The sequence below is a fragment of the Palaemon carinicauda genome, chromosome 25, assembly GCF_036898095.1.
Source record: "Palaemon carinicauda isolate YSFRI2023 chromosome 25, ASM3689809v2, whole genome shotgun sequence".
NCBI lineage: Eukaryota > Metazoa > Arthropoda > Malacostraca > Decapoda > Palaemonidae > Palaemon > Palaemon carinicauda.
The window spans coordinates 90,347,963-90,372,931 of record NC_090749.1 but is presented as its reverse complement, the minus strand read 5'-3'; the positions used below and the strand labels follow the sequence as shown (position 1 = coordinate 90,372,931).

At 40.5% G+C, this 24,969-nt stretch overlaps 2 long non-coding RNA genes across 2 annotated transcripts in view; one reads left to right on the top strand and one right to left on the bottom strand.

Moving 5' to 3' along the window:
• Positions 1–24,969, bottom strand: part of LOC137618696 (uncharacterized) — a 408,492-nt gene that overhangs the window by 95,466 nt on the left and 288,057 nt on the right. The window lies entirely within an intron of this gene.
• The window catches only part of LOC137619282 (uncharacterized), a 39,144-nt gene continuing 27,133 nt past the window's right edge, over positions 12,959–24,969 (top strand). Inside the window, exons 1-2 of the long non-coding RNA XR_011039885.1 lie at positions 12,959–13,034; positions 15,943–16,106. This is a non-coding gene — a long non-coding RNA (uncharacterized lncRNA). The remainder of the gene's footprint in view (positions 13,035–15,942; positions 16,107–24,969) is intronic.

The window sequence follows — 24,969 nt, the reverse complement described above, 5'->3', positions numbered from 1 at the left end:
TATGCATGACCTTCCTGTGCCAGTCTACATCAGATAATGTTAATTGTTAAGTCCTACTTTTGATCAGTGAGTCCAGGGGTCTACACAAGACCTCCTTTATATATTTTTTTCTGTTCTTGGAGTGTTTTATTTTAATTGTTCATTACTTCTCTTTCTCTTTTAGTTTATCTATTTCCTTGTTTCCTTTCCTCACTGGGCTATTTTCCCTGTTGGAACCTTTGGGCTTTACAGCATCCTGCTTTTGTTATTATTATCATTATTATTATTATTACTTGCTAAGCTGCAACCCTAGTTTGAAAAGCAGGATGCTATAAGCCCAAGGGTTCCAACAGGGAAAAATAGCCCAGTGAGGAAACAAGGAAACAAATAAACTACAAGAGAAGTAATGAACAATTAAAATAGAATATTTCTAGACTAATAAAAATATTAAAGTACTAAAGGTAAAAAAAAAGAGGCAGAGATATAAGATAGAATAATGTACCCAAATCAAACCATTGTTCTCTAGTCTTGGGTAGTGCCATAGCCTCTGTACCATGGCCTTCCACGATCTTGGAGTAGAGTTCTCTTGCTTGAGGGTACACTCGAGCACACTATTCTATCTTATTTTTTCTTCCTCTTGTTTTGTTAGATTTTTATAGTTTATAAAAGATATTTATTTTAATGTTACTGTTCTTAAGATACTTTACTTTTCCTTGTTTCCTTTCCTCACTGGGCTATTTTCCCTGGTGGAGCCCCTGGGCTTATAGCATTCTGCTTTTTCAACCAGGGTTGTAGCTCAGCAATTAATAATAATAATAATAATAATAATAATAATAATGATAATAATAATAATAATGATAATAATAATAATAATAATAATAAAGTGTAAGAGGATCAGTCTCTAGGGCATTGTCCTGCAATCTAAGGGCACTCGCTCACTATCCCTTGCCTCTGTCATTCATGAGAGGCCTTTAAACCTTCAAGCTGTCTGATAACACGTTCAAAACATGTTTTGTTTGAGAAATTTATCTTACCACAACTCGATACGATATTTTTGTACATTCTCTTCTATCCCAAAGATCTATTTCTTGTCTGACTTATAGAATTGAATTGATTGATCTGTCATTGCGAAATCTCAGGCAGGAAAATTTTAGAAATATTTCAGTAGGTTGGCCAGGGCACCAACCACCCGTTTGAGATACTACCGCTAGAGAGTTATGGGGTCCTTTGACTGGCCAGACAGTACTACATTGGATCCCTCTCTCTCTGGCTACGGCCCATTTTCCCCTTTGCCTACGCATACACCGAATAGTCTGGCCTCTTCTCTACAGATCCTCTGTCCTCATACACCTGACAACACTGAGATTACCAAGCAATTCGTTCTTCACCCAAGAGGGTTAACTACTGCACTGTAATTGTTCAGTGGCTACTTTCTTCTTGGTAAGTGTAGAAGGGACTCTTGTTTTGTTAAAGTGTGTATAGTTTATATAGGAAATATTTATTTTAATGTTGTTACTGTTCTTAATATATTTTATTTTTCCTTTGTTTCCTTTCCTCACTGGGCTATTTTCCCAGTTGGAGCCCTTGAGCTTATAGCATCCTGTTTTTCCATCTAGGGTTGTAGCTTAGCAAGTGAAAATAATAAAGATAATAATGTGTGATGATAATAATTAGAGACCAACATATAATTCAAGAAAGATATTCTTATATTCTTCTGCCTGATTACGTCAGTAGACATTTCAGATATAACTAGAGGGGCCACTCAGTAGAGAGCATACCCTCTCCACGTCAACCAGACTTTATTTTGATCTTGACTCCACTACGTCATTGTATTTCGATGTATTTTCTTCAAAATTCAATGGATTTGTCCTTTATTCATGCTCCACATGTGCACCAAATTTGGTTGAAATTGGTTAAGTAGTTTTTGCGAAATGTTAAAAAATAAACATTAACATACGAGCATTCAAAGTACTTCTTCTTATATGTACTTTGATGTACCTTATCTGCAAATGTTACAGGTTCATCCTTGGGTGAATCGTGACTAGCAAGTTTGGTCCAAATCGGTACAGTAATTTTTGAGTAAAGTTGCCCACAGACAGACATACAGAAAGGCAATAATTGCATTTATATATAAAAGTAATTCTTTGTGAATGAGTGAATGCGTTATTTTACGTTTGGCTTAGTAGTAATTGAAAGTATAATGGTCTCTCTCTCTCTCTCTCTCTCTCTCTCTCTCTCTCTCTCTCTCTCTCTCTCTCTCTCTCTCTCTCTCTCTCTCTGCTAAGAATTTACACCACACCCCCTTCTTTCATCTCGTTCTCTTACCTTTGCTAACTCCGTGAAAACGAAACTTCCTTATTACCTTCTTTGCATAAGTCACAAACATTATCTATGCAGTTCTTTTCATCGTCTTCTTCTTCTCTTCAATCATTTCTTCTATTCTTTCAGTCTCATTGTATGCGTTATACTTCACTTAGTAGCTGAAAGTATAGTGCTATCGAGAGAGGTCAAAGGTCACGGTGTTAAAAAAAAAGGGGTTATATAGCTGTTTGTCCTGTCTTCGCGACCTCCTCACAAACGTATGGGTATGGGCACGTCATTGCCCATAATTGTATGCCACATACCACCAGCTGATTAATTTCATTAAACAGATACGTTCCAGAGTATATACTGTATTTTGATTTTGTTTTTATAACAATCTTTGCATTTTCTTTATGTTTTACTTTTTTTAGTTTTAATGTAAGTTTTTGATCAAGGATATTTAGGCTCGACATCTATTATTATTATTATTATTATTATTATTATTATTATTATTATTATTATTATTAGTAGTAGTAGTAGTAGTAGTAGTAGTAGTAGTAGTAGTAGTAGTAGTAGTAGTAGTAGTAGTAGTAGCTAAAGAACAATTCTAGTTGAAAAAGCAGGATGCTATAAGCCCTGTTAAATGTTGGTTTGTTTGTCCTATGAAAACGCACCCAACGTTCGTTTACGCTGGTAAGTGTAGTGTTTGTCCAATGAGAACGCACCCAGGTTTGTTGACATTATCGAAATAGTTGATTTATTGAAAAATATGTTTATTTGAAAGGTTGATATGTTATTATGATTGGGTCATTACAATTATAAAGAGTAATCCATGTGAATTGTGATTATATTGTGAAAACTGTATTAATTTCCCGAGTGGATGGGAGCCGGGACTTCCCCTCTCCCGTTTTCGTCACATATTTGTATTTTTTCTTACCTTTGGGGAAGCTTTAAAGAGAATAAAAGTGATAAATTTATAAATTACTGGTTAAATGGATTTGTCTTGTCTGTATCACAATGTTATCTATTTTTTTATGTGAAGTTTTCTACAAAAAGGAACCATGGGACCTGCGTGCTCCCCCAAGCCCTTGTTTGAATCTGTAGTAGAGGGTAGAATCCGAATAAAGAGAAAACGGAGAAGGTCGTTTCCTTTCTCCCGGAGTTTATTTTTGAGTTTTACGAGAAAATTGAGGAGGCTATGCCTCAAACTGAGGGGCTTATGGCCCAAATACAACATGGTGCCCAGACCCGGGAATCAGATGAGAGCGAGGCTGAATTTACTGGATTCCCCAACGTAAATCAACTTAGGAGAGCAGTGCTGCAGAGAGAGAAGGCAACAATATGGCTGCGTTGTGCCTCAGAAGATTTGACCAGAGCCATGGCCGGTAATCCGACCTGGCATGAAATTACAAGTCTCGTAAAAGACTACGATAATAAGAAGGCCGACTGGGAAGAAATAATTCAGCGAGACCAGAATTCTATAGAGGATGTTGATGAGCTCCAGAGAAGAATACTTGAAGACCACCATTTTCTGAAAGAGGTAAGACAAATCCGTACTGAAGCAGCAGCTACCTTAGAGAGGCTGGGCAAGGACAGAAACTTGGTTGCTAATAGGTCCAGTGAAGATATTAATTCAGGCAGTGAAGTCGGTAATGAGGGTTTTAGTGTGCAATTGCCTAAACTCCAGCTAGTGAAATTTGGCGGGAAAATAACAGAGTGGCGGCCATTTTGGGACCAATTTATGGCACTTGTGGACGATCAGCCTATGCCTCTTGTTTCCAAATTTATGTATCTTCAATCTGTTTTAGAGGGTGAGGCTAGGGGTGTACTACAGGGCCTCACCCAAACAACAGCTAATTACAAGATAGCCTGTGAGTTGTTAGAAGAAAGGTATGGCGATCCAGAAAACATTATATCAGCTCACCTTCAAGCCCTAATGCAACTTAGCTCATCTAGGAGCGCAAGGACTGAAATTCACACGTCCTCTTTGCGGAAATTACAGGATGAGTTAGTAGGCCATGTGCGCAGTTTGGAGGCCCTTGGAGTTGGAGGTGAACAGTACGGGCGGATCTTGGTGCCTATGATCCTTGCTCTGTTACCTCATGACATAAGGTTGGACTGGTCGCGTAGTGGACGGAAAAGAGGAGATCTCGACGGATTGCTGAAGTTCTTGCAACGAGAAGTGGAAGGCAGAGAGAGGGCAGAGGCTATCAAGAGACTAAGCCTTGGAAAATCCGAGGAACCCAGTGTAGAACGACGGACTAAAAAGCACACTCCCAGTTCAGCCTCTGCCCTTCAAACTTCATCAGAAGAAAGTGGTTCGAAGACGTTTTGCGCATTCTGTGGAAAGCTGCATCCCAGTGAAAGGTGTTTAGGTATAACTAAGCTCCCCCTTGCAGAAAGAGAAGAAGCCGTGCGTAATCGGCGTTTGTGTTTTAAGTGTTTATCTAAAAGCCATTATGCCAAGGCCTGTTGGGCTAAGTGTTCAAAGTGCAAGACTGGGAATCACAACTCCCTTGTATGTCGGAGATCTAAAACGAAACCCTCCGTAACAGCTAGTGAAAATAACCCTGTAGTAGAGGGAGTGCAAGAGGGGTCAAATTCTGTGACCCATGTGGGGGTAGCACCTTGTGAGGTGAAAAACAAGGTTAATTCAAGGTGTTGTGTATTGCAGACGGCCCAAGTCAGGGTAGTAGGCCATCAGGGTATCACATTTGCTACTGTAATGTTTGATACAGGGTCAGATAGGTCTTACATTTCAAGGGAACTGGTAAAACGGGTCAAGCCTAAGTGGCTGACTTCTGAGTATTTATCATTTTCTGCCTTTGGTGGAGGGAAAGCCTCTAAGGCAGATTTGTGTAGTATTTATGAAATAATGAGTGTAGGGGCAAATGATCACAACTATAGTTTTAAGGTTGCTGAGATTGATGTAATTTGTCCTCCGTTATCTAGGTCCAAAGTGGACCCTAAGTGTTTAGAACCTTTTTCTCACCTTAAGTTGATCGATGAGTATGGATCCCATCGAAATTTACATATTGATATGTTGATAGGCCTTGATTTATATTGGAAGATGATGATCCCCAACCAGGTTATGTATAATGACGGGCTTGTGGCCCAGGAGACAATTTTTGGTTGGATTTTGTCCGGATCCTTTAATAGGTCTGAAGGTAATATTGGTGTAAGTGTACAATTGTTAGCAATTGAGAATGTACAAGAGTGTAGTTTGAGTCAATTTTGGGATCTAGAGTCTGTTGGCATAAAACCCAACGAACTACATTCTGAGGCGATGAACCCTGACCCAGTCTTGGTTCAATTTGAGAATGTGGTAAGTTTTAAAGAGGGTCGCTATGAAGTGGCCCTACCATGGAAATCTGAGAATATGAAATTAGATTTGATCAATAATGAACATCATGCTTTGAGAAGATTGGAAGGTCTCTATAATAGGTTAGGTAAAAACCCCTGTCTGCAGGAAAAGTATATGAAGGTGTTTAATGAGTATGAAAAGGAGGGTATTATTGAAGAAATTCCTTCCCATCAACGGGAAGGTGGGTATCCTATATTTTATTTGCCTCATCGGCCTGTGGTACGGGAAGGGAGCCTAACCACCAAGGTGAGGCCTGTTTTTGATGGATCTGCACGTGGCAGTAATGGAGTATCTCTGAATGATTGTTTAGAAAGTGGTCCTTCACTCAACCCTGATTTAGTTGAGGTGTTGTTAAGATTTAGAAGGTGGAGGGTGGCCTTAACAGCTGATATTACAAAGGCTTTTCTTCAAATAAAGGTAAGAAGGGAGGACCGTGATGTTCATAGGTTTTTGTTGAAAGAGGGGAACAATGTTAAACATTTCAGATTTATAAGAATGCCCTTTGGTAATAAGAGTAGTCCATTTTTATTAAATGCCACCTTAAAATTTCATTTAAAGAAATACCCTCTCACAGAGGTGGTTTCTGAACTGTATGAGAATCTATATGTAGATGATTGGCTATCTGGGGCTGATAGTCCCGCAGAAGCAAGTTTAAGATTTGAAGAAGCCTATGGTATCCTGCAGGAGGCTGGTATGTCATTGTCAAAGTGTACGTCTAATTGTAAGACTTTAACTATAACTGAAGGTTCTAGTGAAGAGAGTGTCAAGGTTCTAGGCCTCCACTGGGTATCCTCCCCTGACTGTTTTACCTTTAAGGTTGAGAACCTGGACCCCTTTGGAGATATTGTTTGTACCAAAAGAAATGTGTTAAGCCTCATAGCTCGGTGTTTTGATCCCTTGGGGCTCATATGTCCGTTTGTTATGCATGCAAAATACTGTTTCAAGAAATCTGGAGATTAGGTTTAGATTGGGATGAGCTATTACCCGAGGCTATGCAAGGCAGAGTTAAATTATGGGTTGTAGGATTTTCTGTGCTTGAGTCATTTAGAGTAGATCGGTACTTGTTTTCTGAGTCACCCTTTAAGGAAATTCCTAATGTTCAATTCCATGCATTTAGTGATGCTTCAGAAAAGGGTTATGGTGCTTGTGTTTATGTGAGAGTGCCTGAGGGGGATAAATTCAAGGTATCGCTGGTTGTTGCAAGAGGCAAGGTAGCCCCTATAAAAAGGGTTTCCCTTCCTAGGCTTGAATTACTCGGAGCCCTGTTATGTGCTAGACTCGTTGTGTTTGTGACGTCCGCCTTGCAGCTGGGTAAAGAGGTTTCTGTTCAATGTTGGACGGATTCCACAGTAGCCCTAGCTTGGATAAAGGGGGACCCCAATAGATGGAAAACCTTTGTGGCTAACAGGGTTGTTGAGATTCAACATTTGACACCTCCTTCATGTTGGCAGCATTGTCCAGGCAAGGACAACCCAGCGGATCTTGTATCTCGAGGTGTTTTTGCTGAGCAGCTTTTGCAGTCTGATATTTGGCTGAAGGGTCCTCCTTGGCTCTGTTCCTCCCCGCTCCCTCATCAGGAAGGCAGGGGGGCGGACATTCCTTCAGAAGAGATATGTGATACTGACACAGTTTGTGTTGCAGTTGAAGATGAGCCGCCCTTATTTGAATTCACCCGATGGAGTTCCTTTACAAAGGCCCTTAATGTAGTAGGTTGGGTACTGAGATTTGTTGGGAATTGCAGACCTTCGTCCCGCAAATTAAGTGGACCTTTAACCTATGGAGAATTGACGAAGGCTAAGGTACAACTGCTGTACTTTGTGCAACGAGAGGCCTTTGCAAAGGAAGTAAATGCTCTGAGTAGATCTCTCCCCCTTCCAAGGGGTTCTTCCTTGATTAAACTTGATCCTTACCTAGATGAGGATGGGCTACTGAGAATAAAGGGGCGCTTAGAGAATGCAGACTTGAGTTTTGAGAGTAAGCACCCTATAATAATTCCTGGTACCCACATTGCTTTACTGTTAGTTCGTTTCCAGCATAGGTTGCTCAAGCATGCTGGTGTTGCTACACTTGTATCCACTTTACGAAACAGTTACTGGATCATTCGCCTTCGTCAGATTGCAAAGAAGGTTTGTCGAGAATGTGTGGCTTGTCGGCGTTGTGATGCCTCGGCTTGTTCCCAGCCTGTGGGGCCACTTCCCGAGTTGAGAGTTAAGTCGGCTCCTCCATTCACGGTTACAGGTCTGGATTTTGCTGGTCCTTTATTTTGTATTGATTTTCCATCCAAGAAATTGTATATACTTCTTTTTACCTGTGCTGTCATTCGAGCTGTTCATTTAGAGCTCACCGAGTCTCTTTCGGTTGTTGATTGTAATTTGGCCATTAGACGGTTTGTAGCTAGACGGGGTGTTCCAACAGTGTTCTACTCTGACAATGCTAGAACCTTTGTGAGTGTCTCCAACCTGTTAAGAGAACATTATGGCTCGTTGACGCCCCAATGGAAGTTTATTGTACCTAATGCTCCTTGGTGGGGAGGCTGGTGGGAACGCCTCATTAGATCTGTGAAAGTTGCACAGGAAAACATTGGGCACTAATTCTTTGTCCAAGAGTGAATTAGAGACTACACTTCATGAGGTGGAAGCTTGTATTAATTCTAGACCCTTGACATTTGTAGGTGAGGAACCTGATATCGCAAATCCTCTTACCCCTTCCCATTTCCTAATTGGCCGTTCTGCAGGTTTTCAGTTAGAGTTAGTAGATGATCCAGACTGTGGTGTATCCTCAAAGGATTTGTGTGTAAGAGAAGCTGTGCGTCTGGGTCAGTTAGACAAATTTTGGAGAATATGGCGGACTGAGTATCTTAGAAACCTGCCTTGTATGGTGAAGGGGTTCAAGCCAAATTGTAACCTTAAAGAGGGTTCTGTTGTACTAGTAAAGGATGAACGGGTGCCAAGGTTAAGGTGGCCTCTTGGAGTTATTACTAAGTTGTATCCTGGAAAAGATGGGGTTGTTAGAAGTGTTGAGGTTAAAACCAAACGTGGATTTATATCCAGACCTGTGCAAAATTTGTATAATCTAGAAATAACAGATTTGAAGGGTGAAATGGGTAGTAATTCCCAGGAGGAGAGACTTGAGAATCTTAGACAGGAGCCTGTAGAATCACCCTTAGTGTCTAATGTTGGTAAGTCCCGAAAGGGAAGACCTATTAAGGTTCCTATTAAACTTGACTTGTAGATTAAGGTAATGAGATAGCCTTGGAAGGCTCTGATGATGATAGGAGTGTTGAGACACTCCTATGGTGGGGAGGATGTTAAATGTTGGTTTGTTTGTCCTATGAAAACGCACCCAACGTTCGTTTACGCTGGTAAGTGTAGTGTTTGTCCAATGAGAACGCACCCAGGTTTGTTGACATTATCGAAATAGTTGATTTATTGAAAAATATGTTTATTTGAAAGGTTGATATGTTATTATGATTGGGTCATTACAATTATAAAGAGTAATCCATGTGAATTGTGATTATATTGTGAAAACTGTATTAATTTCCCGAGTGGATGGGAGCCGGGACTTCCCCTCTCCCGTTTTCGTCACATATTTGTATTTTTTCTTACCTTTGGGGAAGCTTTAAAGAGAATAAAAGTGATAAATTTATAAATTACTGGTTAAATGGATTTGTCTTGTCTGTATCACAATGTTATCTATTTTTTTATGTGAAGTTTTCTACAAAAAGGAACCATGGGACCTGCGTGCTCCCCCAAGCCCTTGTTTGAATCTGTAGTAGAGGGTAGAATCCGAATAAAGAGAAAACGGAGAAGGTCGTTTCCTTTCTCCCGGAGTTTATTTTTGAGTTTTACGAGAAAATTGAGGAGGCTATGCCTCAAACTGAGGGGCTTATGGCCCAAATACAACAAGCCCTACAAGGGCTCCAACATGAGAGAGAGAGAGAGAGAGAGAGAGAGAGAGAGAGAGAGAGAGAGAGAGAGCAGAATTCAAGTCTATAATAGGGACAGTTCAGTCAATTAGAAGGTTTTAATAGTTTTTGACCAAGTTGTATTCTTAAAATACAACTTTAATAAATCTTGTGACAACATTGCTCTACGACAGGCAACTCCCAAGTGTGTGTGTGTGGACCAAAGACTATATACTTTGGTGTGGACTGTGGAGCGTTATAAACAATCTGACAAAACCAAAACATTGTTAAACAACAAAAGAGCATCGCTCCCAAAAGACTCAAATCCTACTCCAGTTCTAAATTATAAAGAATTACATCCTATCTTTGCGGTGACTAATAAATGCTTGAATCCTAATATCAAAATAAATCATTTCACTTATACACAAAGCATGACGTTTTATTCATGCAATATGATGCAATGTTGCGCAGTACATGTAACACTTGAAATTACAGTACATTATTACAATGATACATAACTGTAACAACATTGATCACACAGTATCATTCATCGTATGTATTTCATCTCCCATAGCTCGTTTATTGCCAAATTTACACTATCGAAAGACTTCGAGAACAAGAAAGACTTCTTCAGTTTCCTCTTGAAAGCCTTAATGTCTTCCGTCTTTCGAATGTCTAGTGGAAGCTTATTATATAATCTCGTGGCCGTATATTTAAAAGGATCTAGAATCTACAGCAGACGTATATCTAAGTTCTAATGATTTGAAACCATCTGTAACTATTCTCGTGTCAACACGACTCATTGGCTTTACGATATGTACCAATTCTCTTAGATATTTTGGACGTCCGGTTCTTATAACTTGATGGGTTATCGTACATATTCTAAACTCTATTCTGGCTTTAATAGGCAGCCAGTGTAAATCAATTAGTATAGGGGTGATCCTTCTCGGGGTGGGGCACCTTTTATCAGTCATACTCCTCTGTTTATTGTTTTTTGATTTCCCAAGTTGCACTTTGGATGGCTTTTAGTAAATGGAGTTGCAGTAGTCAATCCTTGTAATAAGAAAGTTTACTTAATTCACTCTGACTGATTTTCTGTTCCCATCGTATAGAGGAACTCTACTCTCTATAGGTCCTATAAAATCAGTTTATTGTATACAATCTTAGGTACTTTGCATATCACACCACAAAACTGGCGTTTATTGTCAAACCCACATTATTGTAACACTTAAGAGAACAAGAAAGTCCTCAGTTTCTTCTTGAACGAGATATTTATCATTTATCATTCAATATGAATTGTTTTTATAACATATTAAATATTTTCATAGTGTCCCAAGGTCCGTATTTTATACCAATTTCTTCAATTCCAAATCATTTGCTTTGCAATTTCTTAAATTCAATATATAATCACAAGGTTTGTTCAACTTAGTGTAGTTAATATATTCTATTTGTCATTAGTCTTGAACTTGCAATCTTTTTTTTTTCTAAAATGTCCTTACCTTTGTGAGGGATAGGTGATTATGTGGCACCTGCAACACTTTTCTTGAATACCAGACTTATATTCGGTACTACTATAGTGTGAGGTCTACCGCCATATGTCGCCTACCCAGGTTGAGGGTGAGGTCTACCGCGTGACCAGCGTCCCACAGCTCCTAAATCAGTTTTTCCCTCGGCCTAAAAGAGATATCATCGATTGAGGATACTAAAAATGTTGCTGAAGGAGTTTTTATAGAAGAGTCATTCTGACAGAAGAAGCAGCACTCGCCTTTTTAAGAGAGCACAATCTCTTTAATACAGTTCAAGAAGCAGATCTATTTGTGTCATTCTTAGAAGATGTACGAAGTGTGTATCGCTAGAATAAAAGTGTGGAAATATATGATAACATGTTTGATGTACGAAGAGTGTATCGCTAGAATAAATGTATGGAAATATATGATAACATGTTTATTTTTACCTTTACTCCTTTTTTTAATGTAATTAGAAATCCAATGATCTATTTAAGTCATTTCTAAGATATGTTTAAATGAAGTGTTTATTGCTTAAACAAATGAATGAAATGTGTTTTATCTATGAGGGACGAATAACTCAGCAGTAGACCTCACGCTATAGTACTAACGAGAGGTAGATCTCACGCTATAGTGTGGTAGACCTCACGCTATAGTAGCACCCTTATATTCTCTTCTATAATTAAAATCTGGCCCAGGTAACACTTTAAAATAAAAGAATTTATCACTTCATCTTCATCATCGTATACATTGCATAATCATTATTTTAGGGTTTAATTTTCCCATTGTTATCATCTCTGTGTTGGCCACCATAGTTTGAACTTTGTTTACTTCTTCCTCGTTGACCTTTTCACCAGCAATTCCATTTGAAGTTGACCTCGTATTGAGAACTGGTTTGATCTTCAGTGCATGTTCAACATCATATTCCCTTTTAGTGATTCTAGTTTATCTAATTACGAGTAGATTTTTTCCCTTGACTTTATCAGTATATATAATTTTCTATACTTTTGGGTCCATCAGTGTTTGACGTGTTAACTTAATTGCTTCCATAATCTTTATCAGCTTGTCCACTTTTTCAGTAAAATTGTATATAATCTACAAATTTAATACTAATAGATTTTTTCCTTTGTCAGCATATGTCATTTTCTCATGTTTGGGTCCATCAGTGTTTGAAATGTTAACTTAATTAATTCCATAACCTTTGTCAGCTTGTCCACATTTTCATTAAAATTGTATATCGTCTGTAAATAGTTTAAACTTCCCTTCATGCTCCTTTAGTACTTCTGATAGACTAATAACATAGATACACAATAAAACTGGGTCCAGTAAACTCCCTCTGTTTAATTATTCATATAATGAATGAGAGTTTCCAATCTTTTTACACAGCATTTTCTATCAATCAAGCAATCTTATAGATAGTCAAATGCTTGATGGACCGTAATATTAGTAGCAATTTTAGACAATAATCTGATATATTTTCACACAAATCATAAAAAATGGTATGGATAATCTTATAACTTTGCTAAATACGTTTCCACACAGAGTTACTGTGTATGATTATTGCTTTTTTTTTTTTTAGGTAAAATTGAGGATAATTTTGAAAATTCCCTAGACCCGGATTCTCAATTCTCGCCCCAAGAAGTAGAAGAGGATGTCTTGTAAACAAGACCGCAGAGGTGTCAGCTGTACGATAATGATCATACATGTGCGATTCTTTTAGGTCCGGTTTGATCTATGATACATACATTAGGTTTATACATATGTGTGTGTATGTGTTTAATTAAACATTTATACTAAAATAGTTTGGAATAATTCAATCATGTAATTCCTTAATAATTATGTTGAAAGTGTATACGATGAATTTGGTTACAAAACGACAATTTTAATGGTCATGTACGATAATCCAGTGGTAATGCACAGTGGCAACCATGTCTGTCTGTTTAGGAACTCTATCATGTTTATCTTCATTTAACTTCGTTCGGTAAGTATGTCAAATTAAAATAAATGAAGCTAAAGCTTTATTCAATGTTATAGGTGTCATTATATTAATTAAAAGCTTGAAAGCTTAATTATATATTGAGATATTAACCGATATTGAAACACGATTTCTCGCATGTTATTGGAGGCGCTTCCTACAGACATAACGTGTTTTTAAATTGAACTGAGACTTTTAAATTAAATATAGATATTTATAAGTAATGAATATATATTATACATGTTTTACGAAACAATTTCCTGTAGATATACAGTATAATTTTATTTAATAGCTATAATTGGGTGAAGGCCAAGACTAGCCTAGGCTACCCTAAGCTATTTCGGAATTTAGATATTTGCTATTGAAAATCAATATTAACTAGGACCTAGGAATTAAGCTGTACCTTAGTATTTATAACTAGCTTTTATTGGTAGTAACATGAAATTCTGGTCAAGTAAGTTTTTCATTTGTGATAATACTTTTTACGCTTTACGGAGATTCCGCGAATCACTCTCAGAAAGTACTTCCATCCGTCCTAGATTAGGTTAGGTAAGTGGGATACAGAAGCGCGATACCTAAACAAGCAAAGATATTGTGGATTAGACCGGGTTAGGAAGCGAGATTGCAACATACAGAAGGTCCTAAACTTGAACTTGGAGCCTTTGTACATCAGTGGCCAGTTCCTCACAGGTTCGTTAAAAATGGACATCAACGTACTTAAACTTTCCCCCCTAATCTAACCTACAAGCCGTGTCCTTACCTACTTAGCTAACTGGGTGGTGGCGGGGGGAGTTAACGTCCCATGCCACCCCCTTTACACTGCCGTATTCCAACTAAGGCATAATAATACAGGAGGCTGCTATTGTACATACACCCCTTGAGCTTAATTGGTACCAAGAAGCTGTTATTGAGTCTATTTTCATTACATTTTGGCCTGGGGTGTATGTACGATAGCGGCCACCTGTATGTATTATGTCTAACTTAGAATACGGCAGTGTAAGTAGGTTTCATATGAAATAGATATCAGGTTATTGTAAATGTTTTTTTTTTTTACCGTATCCAAGGATATGATATTTTTTATCAGTATTTCTCTATCTTATCTTTCTTATTTTCAGTTAGATTTGTGTTTGTTTGTTTCACCAAATATTTGTAAGTTTGGACCTTCTATATACATGTGCCTCTGCGTCGATGACAATTTATGGTAAAACTATACAATAGTACAATGACATGGAGAAAACAAGAGACTATTAAATGATGTATTTTAAGGAGATTTGAATGATTTTGATAAAGAGGACTGGTGGAAACCTGTAGTTTTTCCAAGGCAATCACTAACCTTCGTTTTTTAATAATGAACTTGGCAGTTAAAAACGTACAAATAGATGTTAGCAGTAGGCGGTAGATACTGGGTAGTGGTGGGAAAGCCCCCGCCTCTTCTGCCGGCTGCAATCTAATTGAGGTTACAGTTTGCTAAAGGGGAGACAACTTTTCAGGGTAACTACCTTCCGCAGCTAATTGAGGTCACAGTTTGCTAAAGGGGAGACAACCTTTCAGGGTAACTACCTTCCGCAGCTAATTGAGGTCACAGTTTGCTAAAGGGGAGACAACCTTTCACGGTAACTACCTTCCGCAGCTAATTGAGGTCACAGTTTGCTAAAGGGGAGACAATCTTTCAGGGTAACTACCTTCCGCAGCTAATTGAGGTCACAGTTTGCTAAAGGGGAGACAACCTTTCACGGTAACTACCTTCCGCAGCTAATTGAGTTCACAGTTTGCTAAAGGGGAGACAACCTTTCACGGTAACTACCTTCCGCAGCTAATTGAGTTCACAGTTTGCTAAAGGGGAGACAACTTTTCAGGGTAACTACCTTCCGCAGCTAATTGAGGTCACAGTTTGCTAAAGGGGAGACAACCTTTCAGGGTAACTACCTTCCGCAGCTAATTGAGGTCACAGTTTGCTAAAGGGGAGACAACCTTTCACGGTAACTACCTTCCGCAGCTAATTGAGGTTACAGTTTGCTAAAGGGGAGACAACCTTTCAGGGTAACTACCTTCCGCAGCTAATTGAGGTCACAGTTTGTTAAAGGGGAGACAACCTTTCAGGGTAATTACCTTCCGGGTGTTTATACCTCGTTAACCCTTTTACCCCAGGCTATGTGGAACTTTCTAACCCTTAACCCCCAGGGGTTATTTTTTTTTTTCAAGCACATTTTGCAGTATATTTTTTATAAATTGCTCTAACAGCCTTAATTTTCATCATAGAGAGGTCACGTTGGTCTCATTCTCTGGGAAAATGCCTGAAGTTTCTCGAAAAATTATCAAAAATATGCAAAAAAAAAAAAATAGCAGTTTTTTGCAAGAGCGTACCGGTACGTCCATGGGGGTAAAGGGATGAGTTAATTGAAACGTACCAGTACGTCCTTTGGGGATAAAAGGGTTAAAAGTTTTAACTGCCGTATCCCAGCTTCGATGTTATCCTTCTCCTGTGAGTAAAGAACTCAGGTTTGTATAATTAGGAAAATACAAATTTTTAAATTTTTCATTTTCAATCTGGGTTAGACAAATTCATTTAAAACCTAGTATAAATACTATCGAGTTCTAGCCATTCAATGTGAGGCTCTGTAGGAAATGCCTTTTACAGTACTGCTACTGGAGGCATCGATGTCGTGCAGATACCGAGGGGAACGCGTCTGAAATGGAATTGCACATAAAAATAAGCTAAAGTAATTGTAAAATGAAAATTTTCTATTAGAAAATCAATTTTGTTTAAAAAAAATGTTTACTCTGATGTTGTTGATATTCATTATGCTTATACATTGCTCTAGTACATGTTTAGATATATTACTGTATTTAATACATTGGATTTTATTGATTACTGTACTGTATTATGTGTTGATAATCTCCATGACAATTTCAGGAGCTTTTGCCATGACATCGAAAATGTACGACGCCATACGCCAGGCTCTGGGGATGTCGCGCTTCGTCGCCACTGGTCAGACTGGAGGCAGGTGCATCAACAAGGGGGAAGTGTATAAGGCGGATCACAGAAAGGTTTATCTGAAGAGAAGCTCCAAGGAAAAGGTACAGCATTTGAAGTACGTTAACTCCTTCATATAAAATCTTCTAGTACTGTACGTGGAAAAGGTATATCATCCTTATGTCTTTTCAAACGGTATTTTGATAAATTATATGTGATTCAAATGAACGAGTTATGTTACAGTTCTCTTCAATAACATGACCCTTCTCTACCTTGCTTTCTGAGCCATTATATGAGTGATTCACCGCTTAATTACATTTGAACCACTTCATTGACTTATCCAATTTCCTAATCACCTCAATTTTTGGAATATATATGTCGTCCATATTATTTTCAGTTGTGCTTCACCACACTTCCCCTTGTCTGCATTCCACCCCCCCCCCCCACACACACACACACACACACATGACCATTAGCTTTTGATTTGTTATAAGTCAAGAGCTTGAATCAGACATATGACAAAAGAAGGAAAGAAGAATTAGACTGGAAAGAGTTTGGTAGGGGGGACAACAAATGGAAAGACTCATTAGGTCCTTGTGAAACCTGTTGAAATGAAGATCTAGGCTGAAATTGCCTAGAATTCAAGGGAGCTGTGAAAAAAAAATCTGTATGTCTGACTCCACGTAGAGGTTACTGCTCAATGGTTTAGTACAGAAAAGTACACTATAGATATAGGTCAAATTGTGTTTGCTGCGTATATACAGTACAGTTTTCATACCATCATACCTTTACAAATATTTTTTTTTCTTTCTTTTTAACAGTGTGATGAAGAAATATCTCCCTTTAAGTCGTCCAGGACTTGAATCTATTTGTCAGTGCGAAGATTATATAGTTTAGTTCCCCATTTTCAAGTGAAACTTTGGATGGGCAGCAGATAAGGTCAGGGCCCTGAAGTCAGTCGGCATGGGTTGATGGGAAAGCAACAGTTACAAAACTTATGAGCAGTTCATTTAAGATCAGGTTAGTGATGACAGTAGGGCTATTATTGAGGCAGTTCTCAACATGTTCCTTGGTAGTGCTATTTTAATAGCTAGAAAGGTCCGAAGAGGCTTGTTTTATGTATAATTTCTCCCTCATCTGTAATTCCTCTGGTTTTTAATGTTCAAGAATATTGGGCAAAGGAGGAAGACTAGTTTATCTGAATAGCCGTAGTATTACCACCAGCTAAGTCACAACCCTAGTTGGAAAAGCAGGATGCTGTAAGCCCAAGGACTCCATTAGGGAAGAATAGCTCAGTCAGGAAACAAATAGAATAGTGTTTATGGGTGCACTCTCAAGCAAGAGAACTCTACCCCAGGACAGTGGAAGACCATGGCACACAGGCTATGGCACTATCCAAGACTGGAGAACAATGGTTTGATTTTGGAGTGTCCTTCTAGAAGAGCTACTTACCATAGCTAGAGAGTCTCTTCTACCCTTACCAATAGGAAAGTAGCCACTGAACGATTGCAGTGCAGTAGTTGACACTTGAGAGAATAGCTGGAAAGAGACATCTATAGAAAGGTGAAAAAATCTCATTTAAAAAAGAAAGGGGTTACTTGAAATGCATGGGGTTTATGGTTTTGATCGATGTGATAAGAAATTTATAGCTAAATGAATAATAAAAAGTAGAATGCAGTACAGAAAAGGAATGGTAATAATAAATGTTTTTTTTTTGGGCTCGACCTGTGTTGCTCCGTGAAATGCTCCTTATAGCACCATTTCTAAGGTATAAATACTGCTAAATATACCAGAGAAAAATTTGCATGGAATGCCAGAAATATAACCAGTTCGCTCACTCCAATAGAGTGTCGGTATAACAACTGGGGCGTGTTAGAACCACTACCAGAGGTCCCTTACCAATTAGTCCTCTCCTTCCCCAATATCCCCCGATACTACGAGGTGCCATTCTATATCCAACTACTGCCCTCTACTATGACTACCCCCCCCCCCCCCCCCACCCCACCCCTACCACTACCCACGCTTCTTCCCTCATTCCTTTTCTAGCACTAGTGAGATTCGGACACGTTGCTTTCGTAGCTTTGTGTTTCGGTGTTTATGAAGATGTCATTCGTTTAGGAGATCCCTACTCCCAAGTTGAGTATTATAATTGTCTGTTTTTCATAATTCTAGGTAGCGACACACGTTAATTTTATAATTTTGTTTGTTATTAGTCTCGGCCGCTCTGCATGATGCCTTCCCTTACGGGTATATTGGCGGCCATTGAATAATAATACTGTATGCCATAGGAACCTTTTCTGTGAGTTAGTAAATCTCGGATGACAAAAAGAAATTATTATTATTATTATTATTATTATTATTATTACTTGCTAAGCTACAACCCTAGTTGGAAAAGCAAGATGCTCTAAGCCCAAGGGCTCCAACAGGGGAAATACCCAGTGAGGAAAGGAAAATAAAATATTTGAAGAAGAGTAACAACATTAAGATAAATATTTCCTTTAAAAACTTTAAGAAAACAAGAGGAAGAGAAATAAGATAGAATAGTGAGCTTGAGTGTACCCCCAAGCAAGAGAACTCTAACCCAAGACGATTTTTATACATGTATATAATTTCTTTCAATTGAATAAGTACAGTACTGCTTTTTCGATGCTTATGGTTGAATGATGTAACTCAGATGTTGGTAAATAGAATTTCTCGCAGATGAATGGCCTTCAGAATTTTGCGAAGGTTATGCAGTCACTCCTGTCTGTTTGTTTGTATGTAAGCAACTTTACACAAAAACTGTCATACCAATTTTGGCCAAACTTGGTAGTCAAGTTTTGTATGACCCAAGGATGAATCTGTAACATTTTAGATAAAGTATATCGAAGTACAAGTACGCAGCGGTACTTCAAAAATAATCGCAATGCTAAGTACATCGCAAATATTGTGTTAGTTTATTTTTTACGTGAACAACATTATGGAAAAACTACTGAACAATTTCAACGAATGATGGTGGACATAGTCTGGCCTATTCTTTACAGATTCTCCTCTGTCCTCATACACCTGACAACACTGAGATTACCAAATAATTCTTCTCCACTCAAGGGGTTAATTACAGCACTGTAATTGTTCAGTGGCTACTTTCCTCTTGGGTAGGGTAGAAGAGACTCTTTAACTCTGGTTGGCAGCTCTTCTAGGAGAAGGACACTCCAAAATCAATCCATTGTTCTCTAGTTTTGGTTAGTGCCATAGCCTCTGTACTATGGTCTTCCACTGTCTTGGGTTAGAGTTCCCTTGCTTGAGGGTACACTCGGGCTCACTATTCTGTCTAACTTCTCTTCCTCTTGTTTTGTTAAAGTTTTTATTGTTTATATGGGAAATATTTATTTCAATGTTCCTGTTCTTGAGATATTTTATTTTTCCTTGTTTCCTTTCCTCACTGGGCTATTTTCCCTGTTGGGGCCCCTGGGCTTATAGCATCCTGCTTTTCCAACTAGGGTAGTAGCTTAGCATTTGATAATAATAATAATGTTGGGTACGACCCAAGGACAAAGTCATTAGATTTTTTAAGAAAATACGTTGAAGTACAATTACGCATTGGAGTTATGAATGAAGTATGAATGCTTTGCGTGGCAAAGGCATGCTCTCGGCTGAGTGCCCCTGTAGTTATTTATGTTGATAGAGATATGTCGTCAGTAATTGCCTCCTACGACAGGCAAATGTTCAAATATGTATCATTACATAAACGGTGACATTATATCACCGTGCGTGTAATGCACAAGTAAATTTGTCCCTTACGGTGCAGTGTGGAAGGCATATTTTGAGCCGTTGTGCAAAACATACGAGATGGTTAATGAGCAAGAGTGATTTTGCATTGGGAGCCATCAGTCCATTGCTATTTTAACCCTCTTACCCCCAGGCTATTTGGAATTTTCCAACCCTTAACCCTTGGGGGTTATTTTTTTTTTCAAGCACATTTTGCAGTATATTTTTTTTCAATTGCTCTAACAGCCTTAATTTTTTTCATAGAGAGGTCAGGTTGGTCTTATTCTCTTGGAAAATGCCTGTAGTTTCTCAAAAAATTATCAAAAATATGCAAAAAAAAAAATGTAAATAGCATTTTTTTGCAAGGACGTACCAGTACGTTCATGGGGGTAAAGGGATGAGTTTTGTGAAACGTACCAGTACGTCCTTTTGGGAGCAAAAGGGTTAACATTTATCATATATTGAATATGTATGTACTGTATAGCTTTTCTTATAGATACCAGTCATTAGACATTATCCTAGGGATGATTTGATTCCTGGATTTTGGATACTTACACCTTCAATTTATATGTATGATTAGAAAAATTATGGTTCTTTTTGCCAGCAGTTAGTCATTTTATTTATCATTTGTAGATGTCACTGTAAATTAAATTTCCATTTATATGATTAAATAAATGATGGTTTTGTTACCAGCCATTTGTAATTTCACTTATCTTGTTTTAGATATCACAGTTAAAACCTTAATTGTTCCGTAACCGAAATACAAACCACGCTATTTACATTGGGTTTACCTTTTTAAATATTAAACTTAGCCGGTGAATATATAATAGCAGACGTCTCTGACGGCTCGACAGATTCCAAAAACTCGCGAGCGATCGCCGTGAAGGTTGCGGGTGTGCCCACCAGCGCCGACTATCGGCCAGATACCGCATATTCTTGTCAATTTCTCCAGTTCTTCTCTGTCGGTCTTGTCGACAAGTTGGTTCCGCTCGCTTTATGACCTCGAGTTTTCGATCGAATTGGTGAAGTACTTTATTTTGGTTGTTTATTGGCTTTCGCTGTGTTGGTGTGTTTCTTCAATTAAACTCCTGAAACCCTTTTTTTGGCTGGTGTTTATTGTTGATGAATTTGGTTTTGACTTGGATTTTCTCTGATTGTTCAAAATGGCTGACCCTTCTCCTGTATATCGCAAGTGTGCGAGGGATTGTAACAAACGTCTTCCCAAGGCCTCTATCGACCCACATACCGTTTGTTCTAATTGCCGGGGTAAATCCTGCCAATTAGGAGATCGGTGTGATGAGTGCGTGGTCTTGTCGGAATTCGAATGATTGAGTATGAAAAATATACTCGTAAGCTTGAGAGAGATAGGGTGAGGAGAAGCTCCTCTAGATCTTTGGAATTTTCCTCCTCTCATGCCCCCGAACCTAATCCTTCCCCTGTAGTAGTTGTTCCTGAACCCCCTACTAGCACTCATGAACCGTCCATGCGGGATATGTTTTTAGCGATTCAAGCTTTAGGCGAAAAAGTTGAGTCCTTAGCATCGGACAGAAACCAACTTATGTCAGATGTTAAGTTGTTGAAGTGTCAGAGTGGTAAAACAGAAAATCTAAGTGATAAAGTGATAAGTGCGCAAAATGTGTTTAGTGTTGCGGCCGAGGGTTCGTCTGTTCGTGCTTGTCGCTCCCCTAGTCCTAGACCTCTTTCAGGCTCCCCTGCACCAGGGAGAAGTAATGTCGTTGGACTTAAGGGGGCGAGAGGCGTAAACCAACGTACAGACGTTCCCTCTTTGGTATCGGACGTTTCTCGTCAAGATCGTCCTTACCATAAGACGGGTGAGACTAAGTTCTCCTCGTCCTCCAAAGACTTATCGCACAAGAAACCTTGGCGCAAGGTTTCTAGACCCTTGAAGCGAAAGTCAGTCCCTTCAGGACAGGTCCAGCGTCCTGGCTGTAGCCATTGGGGCAGCTCTGACCATTTGCAGTCGTCAGATGACTGTTCGCCTATTAAGCGAAAGCGTAACACGGGGTCCGAGGGTCTCGGTAGAGGCAATGTTTTGCCAACGCAGACGTTACCGACGTCACGGCCCGTTCTGACTCCCGTTGATCCGAAGTGGGTTGTCCTGCGGGACATGCAGTCTAAGCTTGCCTCCCTTATGAAGAGTATGACTTTGATCAGGTTCACGATGATCCTTTGCTTACGAGTCGCCAGTGCGCTGAACGTGACTCTGGCCTTCAGCCGCCTAAACGAGTGTTTTCTCGTCCGTTTGACGTTAGTGCTAACGTTTCTAGTGCTTTGAAACGCTATGCTAGTCGTGTGCCTAGTCATTCTCGTCAGTCACGTGACATGGATCCCCCTTTGCTACAGTCTCAGACTGACATTCAGCTGCTGCCGCCGCAGCCCCGCACTGACGTTCGCCGACCGGCTCCGTTGCCTCGACGTGATGTTGAGCGTCAGTCATCCCTGTTTTGCCTGCTCAGACTCTGCAGTCAATGCAGGTCCGACGTGATGTCGAGCGTCAATCAACTTCAGCTGTTGTTGTTGGTCAGTCACAAGACTTTCAGTCCTTTCAACAGCGACGTGACGTTGTTTCCTCTTCTGCTGCTGCTGCTCCGTTGCTTGTTAACATTGCCTGTCAAGCGTTGCCTCCTCGGCATGTCTCTCCGTATCATGAGACTCGGCAGTTGTCGGACGAAGTTCCGTCGGATGAGGAAGTCGCTGATCCCCTTCCAACTGATATTCCTTTGGGGACTTTTTCGGATGGAGAGGAGCCTAGAGTTGCTCAGCCCTCTCTTGATTTTAAAAAGATCATGCTGATTTTTAAGGAACTGTTTCCTGACCATTTTGTGACTGCTGCTCCTCGTTCGCCTCCATCAGAGTTTACGTTAGGCCTAGCTACTTCGACGCCGTCGTTTACTAAGCTAGTGCTCTCTCGCTCTTCTAAGAGAGCTTTGCGTTTACTAGGCGACTGGTTGATCACCAGGAGGAGTTTGGGGAAGACAGCCTTTGCTTTCCCCCCTTTTAAACTGGCTTCTAGAGCGAGCGTCTGGTATGACACGGGAGAAGTTCTCGGCTTGGGAGTTCCTGCCTCTGCCCAGGGAGACTTCTCAAGCCTCGTAGACTCTCCCCGTCGCCTGGCCATGAGACGCTCAAAAGTTTGCTGGTCCTCTTCGGACCTTGATCATCTCCTCAAAGGGGTTTATAGGGCCTTCGAAGTTTTTAACTTCTTGGATTGGTCGCTGGGAGCCTTGAGCAGGAAGATCTCTTCGGCCGACCGTGATGTATCCGTGCTAATTATGTCCTGCATGGATAAAGCTATCCGTGATGGCTCTAATGAGCTCGCTGCTACCTTTACGGCAGGAGTCCTTAAGAAGAGGGAGACTCTTTGTTCGTTCCTTTCGGCAGGAGTAACTCCCTGTCAAAGGTCAGAGCTTCTCTTTGCTCCGTTGTCATCTGCCTTGTTCCCACAGCAGTTGGTTAAGGATATCGCAGCGTCTCTAGTACAAAAGGATATCCATGACTTGATGGCTACGTCAGCGCGTAAGGCTGCTCCTTCATCCTCTTATGTCGTTAGACCTAAGCTCGATACTCCAGCAACGAGGTTTATCCCGCCCTTTCGTGGCAGAGCCCCCAGTAAGGGAGGCGCTCGTGCCGATAGTAAGAGAGGTAAGAGGAGAGGATCTAAGTCCTCCCGTGGCAGAGTCTGACTGCCCACGTCCTCAGACAGCGGTAGGGGCCAGACTGAACAACTTCTGGCAGGCCTGGGAGAAGAGGGGTGCAGACCGGGAGTCTGTTTTGTTGCTAAAGGAGGGGTACAGAATACCTTTTGTACGGAGACCTCCTCTGGTAAAAGTCCCTATAGACCTCTCTCCCAGGTATCGAGAGGAGTCAAGGAGACAGGCACTACAGCTGCAGGTGTCTCAGTTGCTAGAGAAGGGAGCGGTGGTGAAAGTCTCGGACCTTCAATCACCGGGATTTTACAACCGTCTCTTCCTGGTACCAAAGCATACAGGAGGTTGGAGGCCGGTGCTGGATGTCAGTGCGCTCAACGTTTTTGTTGTCAAAACAAAATTTACGATGGAGACCACCAAATCCGTTCGAGCAGCGGTCAGAGAGGGAGACTGGATGGTCTCTCTCGACCTGCAGGATGCGTACTTCCACATTCCTATACACCCGGATTCTCAACCGTATCTGAGGTTTGTATACAGGAATGTGGTGTACCAATTCCGAGCACTGTGCTTCGGCCTCAGCCCTGCTCCTCTTGTTTTTACGAGGCTCATGAGAAATGTGGCAAAATTTCTACATTTATCGGGGATTCGAGCCTCCCTGTACCTGGACGACTGGCTGCTCAGAGTGTCGTCCCGTCATCGCTGTCTGCAGGACCTTCAATGGACGTTGGATCTTGCAAAGGAGTTGGGACTGTTGGTGAACATAGAGAAGTCTCAGCTGACTCCCTCCCAAACGATTCTCTATTTTGGGGATGGAGATTCACAGTCTAGCTTTTCGGGCTTTTCCGTCTGCCACCAGGATAGAGCAAGCCTTGCTCAAAGTCCGCCTCATGCTGAGGAAAGACCATTGCTCTGTGAGAAGTTGGATGAGCCTCCTAGGGACGCTGTCATCCCTGGAACAATTTATCTCTCTAGGGAGACTTCACCTTCGCCCTCTCCAGTTCCATCTAGACTCCCATTGGAACAAGAACAAGACTTTGGAGGCGGTCTCGGTCCCGATCTCCGAACCAGTAAAGACGTGCCTGAACTGGTGGGACAGCAATATAGGTCTTCGAGAGGGTCTGTCCCTGGCAGTCAAGAATCCAAACCACGTGTTATTTTCAGACGCGTCGGATTTGGGTTGGGGAGCGACTCTGGACGGTCTGGAATGTTCGGGTCTTTGGACAACAGATCAGAGGAGCCTTCACATCAACTGCAAGGAGCTGTTGGCTGTTCACTTGGCCTTGACGAGTTTCGAGAGTCTTCTCCGAAACAAGGTGGTAGAAGTGAATGCGGACAACACCACAGCCTTGGCGTACATCTCCAAGCAAGGAGGCACTCACTCCCACACGCTATTCGTCATCGCAAGGGACCTCCTCATCTGGTCAAAAGATCGAGGCATCTCACTGTTGACGAGGTTCGTCCAGGGGAAATTGAACATCTTGGCGGAGTGTCTCAGTCGGAGAGGTCAGGTGATCCCTACAGAATGGACCCTCCACAAGGACGTGTGCAAGAG